The 17,253-nt window shown below is 43.7% G+C and overlaps 1 pseudogene; it reads right to left on the bottom strand.

Annotated features, from left to right (window-relative positions):
- Positions 1-14,611: 14,611 nt before the first annotated feature.
- On the bottom strand, positions 14,612-15,916 carry LOC119308642 (annotated as a pseudogene).
- Between the last annotated feature and the right edge of the window lie 1,337 nt (positions 15,917-17,253).

Raw genomic sequence — 17,253 nt, 5'->3', positions numbered from 1 at the left:
TTCATACCTCGTGGGCGCCAAATCACCTTCTCCCCGGGAAGCTCCCTTCTTCCGAGCCGCGAAACCTCAGCCCCACCTCCATGGCGCCCCCACCGCACCAATTTCACAGCCGCCCTCCTCCCTAATGCCGGAGACGCTGTCCAATTGCCGTCGTGCACTGGGCCGTGTGCCTCTTACTCCGTGTTGTTGGTGCTGCCTCGATGACGGCCGCGTGAACCGTACCAGAGCCGATTCACCCCCGCCGTTGTTCACGGCACCGGAGCGGCTCCAACTTCGGATCCGTCAAGAGTCCTGGCGCTGCTTCCGTGTAGCTGTTGACCATCGCGACATCGCTCTTTCCCTGCCGCCGGTCACCATCGCAACCACGCCGGCCTCACCGACTCGGCAGCTGGACCTGCCTACTTCACCATTCCGCCAGATAGGTCGCACCCTCATCTGAAATCACTTTATTTAGGTGTCAGTTGTCTGAATTTTTATTCTGGGCCAATCGATTCCCAATGGGAAGCAGCACCCCTCGAGGCGGCAGAGCTCCTAGGCTGCCGGTTGGCTGGTGTCTAACGTAAGGGTGCGAGGCCGCAAGTTCACCGCGGAAGCAGCTCTTAGATGGCTATCTTTTAGAGTTGCGTGGGCTGAAGGTACTTACACCGCCGGATCTGGATGACGGGGAGTCTTTGTGGATTGGCCCGGGGGCGGCGCAACCACGGCAGTGCGGTGGGGCGGGGAGTAGGGTTTTGGATGGGGCCATGGACGACGGAGGCAGGCTACTCTCCCGTTAGTCGCTGGCTCTTCGGGGAAAATTCCGAACAGTGTCAGCTAGGAGGCACAAGACGACCATCAAGCCATCCGACGTAGATCGGATAGTACCAAAATAAAATAAAATCGTGTGACCCCAATTTAGTCTTCAGTCAACAGACGTGTGACCACTCTCGTACCTTGCTGTTGATCTCTTAGTGTATTTATTCGGATCAAAGAGATATGTCATTCTTAACTTTATGCGTTATCTGCATTTTCAGACACACTGTCTTCCGACTCACCGCAGCTGCTCCAACAAGGGAAGCATACACCAGAAGGGAGCTACAGTCCCCACTCAACAGTTCCCTGCATCAAATGCGCGTGCCCGACATGGACAGCCACAACAACTGCAGGGCCATTGACAAGTCAGCACATGATGCTCACTCCTATGGATGGCAGCCAGATAGGTTGTACCCTCATCTTACTTGTGTGCAACATTTATGGCTTTGTTATTCATCTAAGCACGGAAAATAGATCATCACATTTCACTGTATATTCATGCTGATCTCTTACGGGTCTTGTTCAGGAGTTCACGCTGTTCAATAGTTCAGCTAAGATACTTGTTCTTTAGGTAACATTGTTCCATAGTTATCGTCCATCAGCCAATGCTATCCCACAGGCTGGTGATTATAGTATTATACCACTTCTAGTACTACCTATGTTGTTCTTTAATACTTTTATGTGCCATCTAGTTAATCTCGAGTACAAACGATACATATTCTGTAGCTTTCATCTGTGTTCTCCCTTTAGTTTATGAGACTTGTCGCTACTAGTTAACCCCAGTCCTACTATTTATGTCATCTCCTACAGGCACTCATTTACATAAATCTAACTACTAGTTGTCTTCCATGCATGTCAGATATAATTGCACACACTGATATAGCCACAAGAACCTCACGGAGCAATGTAAAGGCCAATAAACTTGATGTCAATGATACCCAATATGATGGAACATGTAAAGGCAGTTCTTCAGAAGACTTGCAGAAAGATGATGAATCCTCTTCACCCCACAAGGTCCTTGCTCTAACTTGGCCTGTGATATGGGTACAACATGCATATAATGTCCTGGAGTGTATCTACTTTGTTGCAATGCCATGTGCTTAGCATGCTGATCATGCATGTAAATATGTCATGCCTTCCTGTTTTTCAGTACCTATTCCATTCATGATAACATGTTTTCAAATTCAAGTACTGTCATTCTACTCTATCGCAATGCCATCTACTTAATTTGGACATCATGCTTCTGAATATCTTATGCATTGTTATTCATCAGTATGTACTTCATCTGTCTGCCATACCATGTTTTTTTGCATTGAAGTGCTGTTCTAGTGCTTTGTTGCAATGCCATCTTATTTTCCCAATCATACACGTGTATGTTGCCTTGGTTATTCCTGTACGTATTCTGCTAGCATATAGTTTTACATTCAACTAGTTTTTTTTGCTGTGTTGTCCTGTCGTATCCCTAGCTCTTACACCATACTCCCTCCCTCCGGATTACATGTTGCCGAAATGGATAAAAAAGGATGTATCTAGAACTGAAATACGCCTAGACCCATCCATTTTTTTCCGGATGGAGGGAATACATGTCAATATGTCATGCCTTTCTATTCTTCAGTACCTATTCCATCTCTCTGTTATCGCATGTTTTATAATTAAAGCACCATTCTTCTATACAAGGCATGCAAGGGGAAGACGACTATGTTAGAATCTGAAGGGTTACAAACAAGGCCTTTGCAAAAGATCCAAACGCCAGGAGATAATAAACGAACTCCAGTTTTTATAGATACTGCTCCAGCACAGAGAAACCCAACTCCTACTGATAATAAGCAGATTCCAGTGGCCAAAGAACTAGTCCGCTCCAGTCGAGCAAAAATATGTCAACTCAATTCTAAGAACCGTGTGCGTATCCTTGCATCATGAAATTTTATGGCATGCTGATCATATTTTCTACATGTTTCTTACCCATCTCTCTTTTAGAAAATAAGCTTAACAGATAGAAGAATTTCTGCAATGGTATCATTTATGAGGAAAGATTCTTCCAAGAATTCTCTGTGCTCCAATGTAGATGTAAGTACCTGTTGTATATCACTATATTTGTACATCAGCATGTATTTTGTTAATCAACATGAATCCAACCTTTATCTGATCTAAATTTAGTTGTAGAAAAATGTATGATTAAAGGCCACAATGTTGATTTTTGTAAGGAAAACTGCCTGGTAGTTTTGCATCCTGAGCTGCATGAGTGTACTATCTCATATCAGTGGGTTTGAATACTTTGGTTCTGCAGTGGGGTTTTCAGTGTTTTTTTACTGTGTTGCCCTGTCGTATCCCTAGCTCTTACATCATACTCCCTCCGTCCGGATTAAATGTCGCAGAAATGGATAAAACTGGATGTATCTAGAACTGAAATACGCCTAGACCCGTCCATTTATTTCCGGATGGAGGGAATATATGTCAATATGTCATGCCTTTCTATTCTTCAGTACCTATTCCATCTCTGCTGTAGCATGTTTTATAACTGAATCACCATTCTTCTATATAAGGCATGCAAGGGGAAGACAGCTCTGTTAGAATCTGAAGGGTTACAAACCAGGTCTTTGCAAAAGATCCAAACGCCAGGAGATAATAAACCAACTCCATTTTTCATAGATACTACTCCAGCACAGAGAAACCCAACTCCCACTGATAATAAGCAGATTCCAGTGGCCAAAGAACTAGTCCGCTCCAGTCCAGCAAAAGAATGTCAACTCCATTCTAAGAAGCGTGTGCGTATCCTTGCATCATGAAATTTTATAGCATTCTGATCATATTTTCTACATGTTTCTTACCCATCTCTCTTTTAGAAAATAAGGTTAAACGATAGAAGACTTCCTCCATTGGGATCGTATTCGAGGAAAATATCTTGCGGGAATTCTCTGTGCTCCAATGCTGATGTAAGTACCTGTTGTATATCACTATATTTTTACATCAACATGTATTTTGTTAATCGGCGTGAATCTAACCTTTATCTTATCTAAAATTAGTTGTAGCAAAAAGTTAAAGGCGCCAATGTTGATTTTTGTAAGGAAAACTGCCTGGTAGTTTTGCATACTGAGCTGCATGAATGTACTATCTCATATCACGCACATTACTGAATTATAATGCTTCTCTGGTTGCCCATTCATTCATTGTGTCAATGTTGCTTTCGTACTACCTTACCTGGCTGATGATAGCTGTGCCATATTGTGTTAATTTGGTGTAGGCTACTTGCCCAAACATTCGTTGTGTCAATGTTGCTTTCCTATTATCTGACATGGCCAATGATAGCAATGCTAGTGTGTTAATTTTGTGCAGGCTGCTGGAGATAAGAAGACAAACTCTAAAAACAGCAAGGCAACCCCATTGTTTCTTTCCAGTAAATCTAGGCCATGTAATAGGGCAATAACTCATGATTAATCTGTTTGGTTCCCGTCCTAATTTATGTTATGATGCAGTGGTCGAGACACTCTCCACTATCAATAATACAAGCCTGCCAAAATTTCCATTTGAATCTGTTCAGTATCCTCTATCTCGAATGCAACGGAATAAATGTATGTTTGTGAACCATTTAATGGCTGAAGCAATGATGGAAATGGTGGATGAATCAGAGGTGCAGAGTCGTGCGACACAACAACTGATCAATGTTTTTAGAGACAGTGTAGGAAAGCAGAAAGAACTTGCCCACATGCTTATGGGCGTCATCTGTGCTGAGGTTGCAGATTGTGACGTTGTAGATGGTTAGGTTCTGCTCATTTATTTGCACTCGCATCAATCTTTGATTGCACAATGGATGTAATTTCCTGTAATATATGCTGGATGTGCAACGTTATTCCCTGTATGTCGTACCTTTGCGTGATTGGTTTTGGTCCTGTGCATAATTGCTCGTCGTTATGGGCTCAAATTATCTAATTTGGCCTAAAGACATGTACGAACTTTAGTGGGCCCATTAAGTTAATGGGCCGTTACTAGGCCGAAAGTTAATGGTCGGCCCTCTTACCTCCCGTGTCGTTAACATGCCGATATCGAAGCGGGCAACAAGTGGCCCCAGTTTATTTCACGGGCCGTTAACAGGCCGTTACTAAGTTTTGGCTACATATGGCCCGTAGGCCTTTAGCAGTCCGAAAGAGACAACAGGCTTGTACTGGACCATGAAGACCATGGGCCGCTAAGAGGGCGAAAGTCAGGTCATATTGTAAATGGCCCAACTGTGTTGTGGGCCTTTAGCAGGCCGAAAGAGAAACCGGGCTGGTATTGGACCATGAAGGGCATGGGCCGTTAAAGGGCTAAAACTAAGGTCCGACTACAAATGTCCCAACTCATTTATGGTTTGTTAATAGGCCGAAAGTCACACAGGGCCGGGAACTGGCCCAACACTTAATTGGGTCGCTAAAAGGCCAAAACTCAGGTCCGACTAAAAATGGCCCAACTGATTTATGGGCCGTCAACAGGCTGAAAGTGACACCGAGCCAAAAAATTGGCCCAACACTTAAATGGGCCGCTAAAAGGCCGAAACTCAGGTCCAACAACAAATGGCCCATCAGATTTATGGGCCGTCAACAGGCCGAAAGACACACCGGGCCGGAAACTAGCCCAACATTTAAATGGGTCACTAAAAGGCCGAAAGATGTACATCCTAAAAATTGGCCCATCCATTAAACGGGTCATTAACAGGCCGAAATCTCATCGGGCCGATATTGAGCCCAGATATATAGCAGGCTGTTAACGGGCTCGAACTGACGATGGGCTGCAATGGTGTCAAATCTTTAACGAGCCATTGACGGGCCAAATTGGCTCATCTCATATTGCCTGTGGGCTTAAATGGACCTGACACAAGTAGGCCTTATATGGGTTGGCCTTCTAATTTTTACTGGGCCGGTCTTTTCACAGGAATGGGCCTCTATTGGGCCATGCCACGTGTCGACGTACCATAGGCGTCTTCCGTCCAATGAGTGGATGACATCTGTCCCAACGGTGAGCCGACATGTGTTTCCTCCAGCCAATGATGATTTTACACATGGAAAATCCCCATTGGTCGGGGCTGTTAACAGGTTATCGAATCCAAAACCCGACCCGGTAGCTTAACGACGTTCCGTTACGGTGGATGCCATGTGTCGGTCACACTTGACGAAAGCACTTCTGTGACGCGCAATTTATCGTCATGGAAGTGGACACTTCCGTGATGATAATTTTGGTAATGTCATGGAACACTTCTACGACAGCACAGGTATGACTATCTTGATTCTGTCATAAATTTGTCATGGATGTACATGCATGACAAAAAACGCGACCTACTGTGACAAACAGGTATCATCACGGAAGTGTATTTTTTTGTAGTGATTACACATCTTTGCTGCCCAAACCTAGGTAAAAATCCCCTCACGCTGATCGCTAGACCTGCTCTTCGTGCAGCTCCTCTCCCCGCCAACCATAGGAGGGATTCCTGTGATCCCATAGGTGTTCATTTCCCCGACAATTTCAAAACATCTGGAAAAAAATTTGAATCTCCCATTCACCCTCCTCTGGTTGATATACTCTCGTTCCTAACAATTGGTATCAGAGCAAGTTCTCACTGTCTCTGTTTATTAAAGGTCTAACGTCCTTGGAGTTTTGAGTATGTCGCATGCAGGTAGATCCTCGCGCTCTGAAAGATTTCCTATCTTCGATGAAAATGACTATCTCTACTGGAAGGGAAGGTTGAGAATCAGACTTCAAGCTATCAACTATGATCTGTGGCAGATTGTGGAAGATGGTTACACTATTCAGCAACCGAATAATCCTAATAGTGATGACAAAGCAAATCTACAGTTGGATTCTCAAGCAAAAGATACCATTTGTAGCAGACTCTCGAAAGATTTCTTCTTTCGATTCCAAATGCTTAACACTGCAAAGCAACTTTGGGATGCCACAAAAAATGCTCATGAATAATTCATTGCCAGATCAGATCCTCACATTCAAATGCTTCATGCTATGTTTGCTGGTTTTAGAAGTCTTCATAAGGAAAGTGCTATGGAACTCACTGATCGATTGACAAACATTGTCGAAAGACTTCATCAGCGAGGAGTAACCAATATCAACGATAGAGATGTGGCCAACAAGCTTCTGAGTGCCCTTGATGAAACCTTTGATCCCATCGTAGGTGAAATCAAGCAAAGACTAGACTATGAAGAACTTCACTATGTTGAGGTCATGACGCTATTGTCGATTCATGAAGAAAAGATGGAACTAGAAAATGCAGATCAAGAATCTTCTTCAAAATTGAAGGAGAAATTCTCTCACAATATGGCAGTTCAGAAGAAGAAGAAGATGTTGGGAATCAACACACCATCACGGGAGAACTACAGATGCTAACAGAAAGGCTAAGTGATCTCAGAATACAAAATCTATGCCTCACGAATGATGACGAATTTGACTTGCCTGAATCATCAAGAAGGTTATCTCCGAAAGAAATGAAGTACTTCAAATGCAAACTATTGGGGTCGTCTAATAGCAGACTGTCCTAGCTGGGAAGGAAAACCTAGTATCAGAAGGAAATATCTTCACTACAGTGGATTCACTCCAATGTCTCGTCATACTAAGCTCTCAAAGAAAAATGAATCTTCCTCATCCTCTTTCATAAGACCAGTCACTAACATGAAAACTAGAGCAACCATCAAATCAAACATGAAGACAATATCACAGCTGAATAAAGCATGTGCTGATATGACCCTGGATTCCGAAGAGGAGGCAACAAACACGGAATCAGATGATGAAGATTTCTACAAATGGATAGGAAGGAGCAATGCCTTCATTTCCTATGAATCATCTAAGAATTCAATTGAGACAGATACTGATGATGCTTCAAGTGATGATGAACCAATTGCATTCTGTCTCATGGCAAAATCATCTAAGGACCAGGTATCAGCAAAACACCACAAATCCATGAATGGATATTCTCCTGAATACATTGCCTATGCTAAACTTGTTAAGATTGCAAAATCTCAACATGATGAACTTGAAATTCTTGAGAAGAATCTCAGGAAAACCGAAGGATTACTGGTCGAAGAGCTGGAGAAGAATCAAAAGTTGATGGAAGAGCATGATGCTTTTTCTTCAACTATTGATGATCTTTCCAGCAAATATGATTCTCTTTCAGTCAACTTCGAGAGTTTATCTGATGAGTTCCTTAACAGGAATCAAGAACTCGAGTCTCTGAAAGAATCTCATAACGCACTTACGAAAGAAAAAGCTTCTCTCTTCGCCGAGCAATCTGTTCGACTTCCTGAAGATTTTGTGCCTCCATGCTTAAAATGCTTAGAATGTAGCAATGTTGATTCACATGCTGAAACTTCTAATGCTAATGTAAAAAATATTGCAACCACTATGAATGATATCTCTGACCCCTCTCCCGAGGTATTTGTTGTTGTTACTGGAGAAAATTGCAGCTAAAGGACTTGCTTGAGACAGGAATGCTTAAGAGCCTCAAAGGGCATCCAACTCCGTGTGATGTGCTCAAGAAGTCATTACTGCACAAAAATCCTCGAAAGGAAGGGTTGGGTTCCGAAAGGAAACTCAACGTTGATGGAACCTACTGGACTCCCAAACAATATCCTGGAACGAGTTTGGTTCTTGCTATAAGCAAAACACTCGAACATGCAATTCTGTTAGGATACGATTCTCCCATTACTGTTGTTTTTGATGAGTCTGATGACTCGAACTACAAATTCTTCAAACAATAGAATGGTAAGGTTTTCGTTCGATATATTGGGACTAACTGCAGGTCTAGTTCACCCAAGAAGCAAATCTAGGTAAAGAAGTGTATCATTGAAAATCTATATGTCGCTGCTAACTTGAATTTGCGGAGAAATTCTCTTTGAGACAATGATTATCACTCACAGAATGACGCTGAAAAATTCTTGAATGGGTATCGGTCAAACCTTCGGTAGAAGGAATACATGTGTATCTCCTCAAATAATTATACTCATGTCTCTGGAAATAACTTCAATGCTTATTCATATGATTACACTCGAAGTGCACATATACCCGATATGTCTCCAACGTATCTATAATTTTTGATTGTTCCATTCTATTATATTATCTATTTTGGATATTTTATATGCATTAATATGCTATTTTATATTATTTTTGGGACTAACTTATGAACCTAGAGCCCAGTGTCAGTCTCTGTTTTTCCTTGTTTTTTAGTTTTTCAGAAAAGGAATATCAAACGGAGTCCAAACGGAATAAAACTTTCGCGATGTTTTTTCTTGGACCAGAAGACATCCACGGAGCTTGGAGAGGGGGCAAGAAAAGTCCCGAGGACTCCAAAAGCCCTCAGGGTGCGCCCTAGATGGGGTGGCGCCCCTCTGGCTTGTGGGTCCCACGAGACTCCTCCAACCCTAATTTTTGCTCTATCAATTCCCAAATATTCCCAAACGACCAGAAGCATCCACCAAAATACTTTTCCACCGCCGTAACCTTTTGTTCTCATGAGATCCCATCTTTGGGCCTTTTCTGGCACCTTGCCAAAGGGGGATACGATCACGGAGGGCTTCCACATAAACTCTATTGCCCTTGCTATGAAGCGTGAGTAGTTTACCATAGACCTACGGGTCCATAGCTAGTAGCTAGATGACTTCTTCTTTCTCTATGATCTTCAATACCATGTTCTCCTCGATGTTCTTGGAGTTCTATGCAATGTAATGTTGTTTTGGGGTGTGTGTGTCGAGATCCGATGAATTGTGGATTTATGATCAGATTATCTATGAATATTATTTGACTCTTTACTAAATTCTTATATGCATGATTTGATATCTTTGTATTTCTCTTTGAATTATCGGTATGGTTTGGCCAACTAGATTGGTTCTTCTTGCAATGGGAGAGGTGCTTAGTTTTGGGTTCAATCTTGCGGTATCCTCACCTAGTGACAAAGTAGGGGTAGCGAGGCACATATTGTATTGTTTCCATCAAGGGTAGAACGACAGGGTTTCCTCATATTGCTTGAGTTTATCCCTCTACATCATGTCATCTTACTTAAGGCGTTACTCCGTTCTTATGAACTTAATACTCTAGATGCATGCTGGATAGCGGTCAATGTGTGGAGTAATAATAGTAGATGCATTCAGGAGTCGGTCTACTTGACACGGACATGATACCTATATTCATAATCATTGCCTTGGATATCATCATAACTTTGTGCTTTTCTATCAATTGCTCGATAGTAATTTGTTCACCCACCATATTATTTTATTTCAAGAGAGAAGCCTCTAGTGAAACCTATGGCTCCCGGGTCTATTTTCCATCATATTTTTTCAGATCTATAAACCAAAAGCCCCAAAATACCTTGTTGCAATTTATTTATTTTTACTTTGTTTTACCTTTTAGTAATCTTTTATATCTAGCTCTATCAGATCTCATCCTTGCAAGTGACCATGAAGGGATTGACAACCCCTTTATCGTGTTGGCTGCAAGTGTTTGATTATTTGTGCTGGTGCATAGATTGGAGACTTATGTGTACATCCTACTGGATTGATACCTTGGTTCTCAAACTGAGGGAAATACTTATCTCTACTTTGCTGCATCATCCTTTTGTCTTCAAGGGAAAACCCAACGCAAGCTCAAGAAGTAGCAGGAAGAATTTCTGGCGCCGTTGCCGGGGAGCTTCTACATCAAGCATACCAAGTACTCACCATAAACTATCATATCTTGCATTACATTATTTGCCATTTGCCTCTCGTTTTCCTCACCCCCACTTCTAAATCAATTTCAGAAAAACATAAAAAGATTTGCCTTTTTATTTGCCCTTCTTCCGCTCGTCTTTCTGTTTGCTTTTTGTTTGCTTGTTTGATAGATTGGTTTTTTGCCGCCATGTATGAATCTGAGGAGTTTATCGTTGAAAAAGATAGCAACAACTTGAAGAAAGTTTTAATGATTTTGCCAATAATGATCCTCATGAAGAACCCACTATTATCCATACTAAAAAACTCTATGTGGGTAGCGGTAATATTATTGGAAAAGGGGTAATTCAAGATTTCTTTACTTGTGTCGGTACGCTACCTACGCTAGGAGGATCCATTCTTAATAAAACTAATAGCCTTGCGGATGCAATAACTTTGCTTATAATCGAACATGAAAGACAATTTGTTCATGTGCATCCATGCATACAAAGTATTTTTTCTAGAATTCTCCAATATTCAGCATTATTCTGTTAAGCGTGCCGCCACTATATTTCTAGCTCATGAGTTTAGATTCATTATGAAAGAAGCTACTGAAATTTTTGCGCATTATAAAATAAATGGTGGTTGCCGCCCATAGAGGAAATCCTTTTTAACCAAGAGGAAATAATGAGATTGCAATGTCCTAACTATGCTGCCTATAATGAAAATTTGCGAAAAAGGGACTCTACAGAGGTTTTGGTTGATAAGATTTCTGAACTCAATGATAATTTTTCTATACAAAACAATGGATTAGGGTTCGTGTTAGGAGATAGGCTTATGACGTTCCACCAAAGGAACACTGATAATGATGAGTTGATTATAAAATACAAGGGGTCGAGGGAGGAACCAATTCCTCCCAAACTTGATCTTAGTGATCCTTATCCTATTAAATTTAGCCCTTTTGATTATTTTTGCTTACCACAAAGGAAACTTGCTACTGAAAGAAGGGAGTATGAGATGAGCATGGATGATCTCCCTTATTATTATGACAATACCTAGATCTATGTTTTATGCCTAGCTAGGGGCGTTAAACAATAGCACTTGTTGGGATGCAATGATGCGGAACTACGTCAGTATTTCCCCAAAGAGGAAGGGATGATGCAGCACAACTATGGTAGGTATTTCCCTCAGTGATGAGACCAAGGTTATTGAACCAGTAGGAGAACCACGCAACACCACGTAAATAACTCCTGCACACAATGAACAAATACTTGCAACCCGACGTAAGAGAGGGGTTGTCAACGGGTAACAAGATAGGTAAAATTGTAGTAGATTGGATAAATAGATCTCGCGGGAACGCGAGATAAAAATAAATAACAATAAATTGCAGCAAGGTATTTTAGTATTTTTGGATTAATAGATCTGAAAATAAATACAAATAAAAATAGATCGTGAAGGCAAATATAATAAAGAAGAGATTCGGGGCCCGTAGATTTCACTAGTGGCTTCTCTAGAGAAAAATAGCAACGTTGGGTAATCAAATTACTGTTGGGCAATTGATAGAACTTCAAATACTCATGGCGATATCCAGGCAATGATCATTATATAGGCATCACGTCCAAGATTAGTAGACCGACTCATGCCTACATCTACTACTATTACTCCACACATCGACCGCTATCCAGCATGCATCTAGTGTATTAGGTTCATGGAGAAACGGAGTAATGCAATAAGAACGATGACATGATGTCGACAAGATCTATTTATGTAGAAATAGGCCCCATCTTGTTATCCTTAATGGCAATGGTACATACGTGTCGGTTCCCCTTTTGTCACTGGGATCAAGCACCATAAGATCGAACCCATCACAAAGCACCTCTTCCCATGGCAAGAAAAATCGATCTAGTTGGCCTAACTAAACCAAAGATTCGAAGAAGAAATACGAGGCTATAAGTAATCATCCATAAAAGAGATCAAATAACTCAAATAACTTTCATGGATAAAAACATAGATCTTATCATAAACTCAAAGTTCATCAGATCCCAATAAACACACCGCAAAAAAGAGTTAAATCAAACAGATCTCCAAGAGACCATTGTATTGAGAATCAAAAGAGAAAGAGGAATCCATCTAACTACTAACTACGGACCCGTAGGTCTACAATGAACTAATCACGCATAATCGGAGAGGCACCAATGAGGATGATGAACCCCTCCATGATGGTGTCTAGATTGGATCTAGTGGTTCTGGAACTTGCGGCAGCTAGAATTGATTTTGGTCGACTCCCCTAGGTTTTCTGAAATATTGGGGTATTTATAGAGCAAAGAGGCGGTGCAGGAGGCCACCGAGGTGGGCACAACCCGCATGGGCACAGATAAGAGGTAAAAATATTCTTCATTTGTTTATTTTGTTAATTCAAAATTGCATTCAAATCCATTCTTTCTCATAACTTGAGAATATGTACAACGCAGAATAAAAAAGAAGGCTGATTTGATGAGTTGTAGGGGCGGACCCACTTCCACTGATTTCTTGCGGGAAGGTTCTATAAGGGAAGAAGAATCAGAGCTATGACCTGGTAACCTTGATTTCTTTCGGAACGTCATTACGAGAGTAACAAAGAAAGAATAACGTAGATAGGAAGGAGCAAGCCGAGCCCCAAGGGTAATGAATTGGTATGCCGGGGGCTTACTTGAGCAAGAAGCCAAGTCATCGATAATCAAAGAAAGGTGTGAGTGAACGAGCCCAACTTTCCGATTCAAATATGACTCCTTTCCACTTTCAACAAATAGAGAAATCTCCGCTAGGCTAGCAGTGGGTAACCAACGTAGTGCCCCATTCGTTCCATGACATCCAATCAGTTCTCCTCGGATTCCAATCCAATTTCTAGAGTCCTCGTGTGGTTGAAGGAGATGCTGCTGCTGGATGGAATGCTTCCGGGGCGCCATGATCCTTCTATCAGGAATAGAATAATCGAGGGCACTGACTGACTGCATCAATCATCGCTCAGTGAGCTATTAATTGCCGCCAATAGCGCTTCGCTTGCATGCAAGGCGGCTAATAAAAGCGCCAGGTAGACGCACGGAGATGCATTTTGAGTACTGGTGGTACTGGACAAGCTCTAGGGGAATAATCTCTTTCTTATTTCTTTCTTATTTCTTTCCCATGACGACTAGGAACGGGCAAATCAAGAATTTCACTTCGAATTCCGGACCTCAACATCCTGCTGCTCATGGTGTTTCACGATCAGTATTGGAAATGAACGGAGAAGTGGTGGAACGTGCGGAACCACATATTGGATCACTCCAGTGTGGCACGAAGCCGCTGACGCTGAGTAGGCTCCTATGCCGCTAGCACGGTGGAGGTTCCGTAGCGCGTCATGAGCACCGGGCAAAGGGACGGTTGAGCAACTCAAGCGAACCGCCCTACCTGACTTTGGATAAAGATAGAAGGGAGAAGGTTGTGAAGGTGGCCTCGTTATCCGCACATCTGGTCGGAGGACCGACCTGGGTTTTCACGAGCGTAGGCGGGTCCTGGAGTGCCCGTCAAGGGTGCTAGCGCATACCCCGGGGTGATCATCACCACCTGCACCTCACATCTCGGCACAGTGGAACGTGTAACCCGCCTGCTGTCCAAGTCAACCACTGAATTTCCTGTAATTCATAGCACCTAACAGAACGTAGCAGCAAGGGACAACCCACCCATACAGACAACCTGCGGGGAGGATGGCACTACTGGCAAAGACCGTCTGGTGAAAACACCGCAGGCGCGAAGCATGGTGGGCCTGCGCCGGGGGAGCATAGGGAGGAAAGGGAGCCCGGACGGTGGAAGAGCCAGGGGAAGCCGGGTCATTTGACGGAAATGGAAAGTCCGAGCGGCTCATTCAGTCTTGAAAAAAGAGGGGGGGAGCGAGCCAATGTATCAATGAATAGATACAGTCAATGGTGTTAAGACAGCGCTGCCTACACGTGAATTAGCTTCCGAGGTCGAGCAATCTCAATTTCACTACAGGATTTGTGAATGAATGCTGGGCTGGGCCACCTCAAATGGCGTGAGCCGCATGCGGGGAGACCCGCACGTACGGTTTTCAGGGGGATCCGGCCGGCCGGCGCCCACCCGACTAGAGGGACTGAGAAATTAATCGAGTACAAAACTTATCTTCAAGCTTTACCTTATTTTGATCATTTAGAGGGCGATCACGGAGTCACTGAATGAAGTCCTCCCTCCCTTTCTTTCGGAGGTGCTGACCCGCTGTGAGGCAGATATGACTAAGTGACATATTGAATATGGCGACGACTACAACATGTCGTAGAAGGAGATAAGAGGTGGAGCCAACGACCCACTAAGACTCACGTATCTACAACTACATTCCCGAGCGGCAGTCAAACGGAGGCGTGAATGCAAGATGTCGGTGGAATGATCGACCGGACAGAGGCTAGGGCAGCTTTCTTCCCATCGCGTCCTTCCTTGTGTGTCGGAGATACAAAGCGAGTGCACCGGAAAAGAAGGGGAACTAAATCGATCTATTCCATGGCGAAGCATCCGAAGCATAACTGCACACTCACACGATCTTTGCCGAGAGATAGGAGCATTCGGTGGAACCGATGAACTACACTTGCTTCTTGATAGATGTGTGGGACAGAGGGCTCGTGGTAGCTGCTGCCCGCCCTTCCTCCGCTTTGATAACCGTGTGAACGGAGAGTGGGCAGAGCAAAAGGGAAGGAGGTCCTCATACGGAGTCGCACACTTGAGCAGTGCGGGAGACTGGAGAATGGGTCGAGTAAACTCCCTTAGGGCCGATTAAATCACAGACGAGGAACTTTTCTTTCTTTTTTTCTTTTTGATTTGAAGGGTATGTTCTCAAAAAAGAAAGGCAGAGGTAAATACTTCGAAGAGGCGGCTCGGTAGAGAGAAAGCACGCCAGTGATTCTCTGAGCCGGTCTTCATTTCCAATGCCTCGGGAAACAGGTCGAGATAGATGACAGCACCTTTTTATCCTCTTTCTTACCGGGAAGGCGCACTTCTCTTCTTCTTCTGGCCTTCACCTCCTGCCCGACCCGGAAATAGAACCCATCCCCCTTTCTGATCCATTCATTTCTGCAAGCAGGCGAGATCCAGAGCTAAGCCCCCCTCCTATTCGAAGCTGGGTGTGGCCTTGCCCTTTTGCTCTTCCTTCGGTTTGGCTCCACGAAGGCGCCGCCTAGACTAGGAGCCCCACTCATATTCAAAAGGCGCCCAGCTTTCAAGACGATGATAATAATTAGTCAACTTTTTCCAATATCATGGAATAGCATGGCCCAGGGCTAAGGTAACTCCAGTGGGAGAGCCGTGTTATGGGTGTCCTTATTGCACGGTTCAGAGAGCACTTGTGTATGTGATGCAAGTGAACGTGTACGAAAAAGCTGTCGTAAAGTTTCGTTGTTCGTTCCATCGTTGACCCTATCTGTGTTTCTACGATGGCCCAAGAACACGCTCATTCTTCAGCCGTAGAGAGACTTTTGAATTGTGAGGTACCATTACGAGCTCAATATATAAGAGTGTTATTCTGTGAAATAACTCAAATTTCAAATCATTCACTTGCTTCAACTACTCATGCTATGGATGTGGGAGCATCACCTCCGTTCCTTTGGGCTTTTGAGGAGTGGGAGAAATTGTTGGAATTCTATGAAAGAGTCCCGGGAGCCAGGATGCATGCCAGTTTCATACGACCTGGTGGAGTGGCACAAGATCTGCCTCTTGGCTTATGTCGAGATATTGATTCCTCCACACAACAATTTGCTTCTCGTATCGACGAATTAGGAGAGATGTCAACCGGCAACCGTATCTGGAAACAACGATTAGTGGATATTGGTACTGTCACTGCACAACAAGCAAAGGATTGGGGATTCAGTGGTGTAATGTTAAGAGCTCGTGCGACATGAAGACATTGATAGCAATATGGGGGAAGTTCCCATCAAGCAACAACGGTTTTGCCTGACCCTACAAAAGCATGCATATGTTGTCAGTGAAGATTTTGTGTGAAGCCTTTTAGACGACGTACCCGGGGCTAGGGTGAGCTGAGGGGGGACAGCGTAAGTGAGCGAATGTGTGTAAGCCCAGTCAAAGATTCCTATTCTAGGCGGGGCGGGCCATCAACCTTCGAATGGTGTTGGTCCTACGGACCGTGAACAGATTCGCCTCTGGCCTCTGGGCACGTCGGAACCGCATGAGTTCACCGGGGTGGAGCACGGTCCGCCAAAATTGGCATAGGTTAGGTGCTATTGATGGAACATGGTAAGCCCATCTTTCTCCATATGAAAGTGCTGCGGGCACATAGACATGTGGGTAGAGGAAGTCTCAAAAAGCGAAGGCCGAGCTGTAGGTCACGTGACCTGCACCGAAAAGGTGGTTGACTGGGCTTTCTCCTGGATCAAAGCGGATCAGCTCGCCAAATTCGTCGATCGAATCGGGCGCCCCGGAACGTCGAATGAAAGTGGTCTTTCTACAACCCTATTTATATGATTTTTAGGGCCCCTTTCCCCCTATCCCTCCCTTATGTTTAGGAGCGGGATCTGCCCAAGAACGACCTGTGGTGGTACGGAAGGCACTGACTCCGCAAGTGTCCCGCACCCTCTGAGAAAGAAACTCCTCAACCATCACAAGATAAAGAAGTATGACGCTCTGTGTCTGACTCTATTGGTCATAGTTCCTTGCTGTTGCGGCCGGTGCTCGTTTGTGCGCGTGTGAACCACTAGATCATAAGGAAAGATGCCTCTCGGGGCATCTGAGAATGATTCGAGCCGTATGAAGGGAAACTCCCACGTACAGTTTGTTT

Source organism: Triticum dicoccoides, chromosome 5B (genome assembly GCF_002162155.2).
Source record: "Triticum dicoccoides isolate Atlit2015 ecotype Zavitan chromosome 5B, WEW_v2.0, whole genome shotgun sequence".
NCBI lineage: Eukaryota > Viridiplantae > Streptophyta > Magnoliopsida > Poales > Poaceae > Triticum > Triticum dicoccoides.
Note: the sequence above shows the minus strand (reverse complement) of the source record. Positions and strands in the feature narration are given on the sequence as shown.